Consider the following 2,993-nt stretch of genomic DNA (forward strand, 5'->3'; position numbering starts at 1 on the left):
CCTATGCTTATATACACATATCTTCCATAACTTTCAGCTTCAGGACATGAATCATTGACCTCTAAACTGGGAAGCAAACTCAGGCTATCTGAGCCACATCCATGACAATTACATATATCAGGGAAATCATATGTACATACATAATTTCATTTGATGTTTGTAACCCCTTTTGATCTGATGCATTCAATCATGCAATGACTGATAATACAAAATAAAATTTCCTGTGGGCATGATCTTCACAGTAAACACAGGAACTGTCAGGCAGAATATACATGCATCACTTGTTACTTATATTGTACTCACACTCTATACACACTTACATAATGTTATAATTTCTACTGTTCTCTGGAGTCTGAACTGATAAAGCAGATAAGATCGTACATACAATACACAATTTTCATTAACTCCCATATCAATAATATAGTCATGGTATGGGTAACTTTTCTCTACCATACATATGAAGAATGCACTGCAAAGAACACTCCATTTGACACTTCCTTTTTCTTACAATACTAGTGTGATTCATTACAGAGTTTTGTAGTCTTTTTAGATAATATGTTACTTTTCATATCTGTTGTCTTATCTAAAATAGTCACCACAAATTTCTGAGAACCTATTAAAAATGGTAATCAATATTGTTGTGAAATTATACTTATTATAAAAAACACAACATTAACCTGCACATGGCAATTTATCAGTATAAGAAAAACACTGCCAGGATAAAATGCACTGCACTGCTAAACACAATCATTAACTTACAGTCTTAAAACAATATGAACTATGAAGCTTTCAACATTTCCAAAGCACCAATGAGAAAGAATTGTGCAACAGACAAGGCTTCCATTGCATCAGATTCAATTGAAATCAATCATGTCATATCTGGAGACAACATATAAATGTACCAACACCCCAACCCTCACTCACTAATGAAATAATTAATTGCTCACGACTTAAATCCTCCCGCTTACAGACTGTATTAAGAAACCTGTGACTTAAGCAGCCATGACCTTCTGCAACGCGATGTAAATCAAATGTCAATTAATTCCCGCATCGCCACCTCTCCCCTAGACAGTTTTCCTGCAAGTTCTCGTTATGGATAAGAATACTGAGGAAAGCGTGGTGACTCTCGTGCCTGACGGACTGCATGACAAAGGATGAGCTTCACGTCCGTCGTGTTCAATAAATAGATAAGGAAATGAGGGCGAAATCCCCGAGGTTTCCCTTTGCCTTGAGAGGACACGTCGAGAAGGACTACGGAATAATATCGCGGGGGGGATACCGTGTCTCGCGGACGACTCACATTGACGCCTAGGTGTTGGCAGGGCATGCGGCGTGGTGGTCGTGGCGGCGGGAGAGTGCTGGGGCGTTAAATGGCGTTAAAAAGGCGTCCCGCTGGCCTCCTAAGGGCGTCCGTCTCGCCTCCCCCAGGTCGTCTGTAAACAATAGGATGGTGAGCCTCTCCCAGCTCTCTCGCGTGAAGGAAGATCCAATCCCCTCGTCCTCGGCGGAATCCGTTCTTATCCCTTATAATCGACCATCGGATCCTCTCGTAATTCCCCGAATCCTCTCTAGCGACGTTCACTTGTCTCCCTCCGCAGTGAGTCCAGGGAGGTTCCTCCTCGTAAACAAATATGGAGGCTGAGGCGGCGGAGGGAGGTTATGAGAAGGATTTCGTCTTGTGACTTTTGTCCAGCGGAGGTTCGCAGACAGGCTCCTCCGGGGGTCGTCGTGGACTGTAAAGGTAACGAAGGAGCGAATGATGCCCAGAGGGACTCGCCTGGTATTACAGTTAAGGGGCATATGGGCGTGGAAAGCACTCTACGTATCTCGGGAGTCCTTTTATCTGCTTAAGGATGAAGTCAGTCGACAGACGTGGGATTTGTCGATTATTTCTCTCCCATTCGTATATCACTGGCCCTACAGTAGTCCTCGGAAGACGAAATGGAAGTCTGCCCCAGGGATTCTCCCACAGCGACCACATTCGGGATGTTCTAGGGGATTCTCAAAGGATTCTCAAAGGATTCTCGGTTTCACTCGTCATGGGGGAGGAACTAGGGGCTCTGTGTCGGTATCATACTTCACCTTCGTTTGTTGATTCCGTAGGCGTGTGATTCAGGTGATTCTTAGCGAGAATGGGGTAGGAATGGGGTGTGTATTAGCTAAAATAGGGTGTGTGGTAGGTGCTCCAGGTTCAGAGGTGTTGGGGGGATGTACAGTATGCATAATGTAATGATAAATCTTTGACAGTATGATTACATGCTAGCTAGACCATTGTATTATATATTATGTGAAAGGCTGTGTCTTTAAACCAAAGTCCTACAAAATTCAGAACAATATAGATTGTTATACAAAATTATTATGATAGGTGATACATTCATTTAAGAATTTAAAAAAAATCATGGGTTCTTTTAATAAGAAGCATATTTATGTAGAGCTGTTGTGCTTTATTTTATTTATAATTATATAAGTTTTTGCTGCTTAAAGGACTATTGTAAATGTACGTTGGATGCTGTGATCTCCGTTTGACATGGATAAAAGAGATTTTGGAAATGATGTTAATGAAAATATTTTCATTCATATTTATTTTTTACATTCTTATTCTGTCACAAAAGAAGTATGTGTGTAAAAGACTTTGTAAGTCATAATGTGCAAATTAAAAATTAAGGTTGGAAAATATTGTTTTTTCTGTTATAATCCTTTTGCTCTCTATGATAGAACATAATGTTAGTGCCTTTCATATTATGCCATTGAAATATCACTGCAATGGTGGTAGATTTTATTAGTTAAATATTTTTTTTGGAATTTATCAATGTATCTATTCCATCCATTGTTTATCATGTATTATGCTTATGCTCATAATTAAGAATTTTGTTTGGAATTTATAGTGGTACATTATAATATCTGTATCAAAGTATTCTCCAAAGTGATTTAATAATGTCTCCTAAAATTGAGTTTCAAGTGTAATTATAATGAGAATCATGCCTTATGACATG

General features: G+C 39.4%; 2 protein-coding genes across 4 annotated transcripts in view; one reads left to right on the plus strand and one right to left on the minus strand.

The window, feature by feature from the left end:
* LOC119591273 (muscle M-line assembly protein unc-89-like) overlaps positions 1–1,441 on the minus strand; it is a gene marked incomplete in the record, with an annotated part of 8,681 nt that extends 7,240 nt beyond the window's left edge. The window contains 1 exon segment of the mRNA XM_037939993.1: positions 1,301–1,441.
* A 45-nt stretch (positions 1,442–1,486) lies between these two features.
* Positions 1,487–2,993, plus strand: part of LOC119591272 (GTPase-activating protein and VPS9 domain-containing protein 1-like) — a 17,000-nt gene continuing 15,493 nt past the window's right edge. The window contains exon 1 of one of the 3 annotated variants that reach the window (XM_037939992.1): positions 1,487–1,741. The gene's annotated coding sequence lies outside the window, so the exon portion shown is untranslated. The remainder of the gene's footprint in view (positions 1,742–2,993) is intronic. The other 2 variants (XM_037939989.1, XM_037939991.1) reach the window with 2 other exon arrangements.

This window comes from Penaeus monodon, chromosome 28 (genome assembly GCF_015228065.2).
Source record: "Penaeus monodon isolate SGIC_2016 chromosome 28, NSTDA_Pmon_1, whole genome shotgun sequence".
Lineage (NCBI taxonomy): Eukaryota > Metazoa > Arthropoda > Malacostraca > Decapoda > Penaeidae > Penaeus > Penaeus monodon.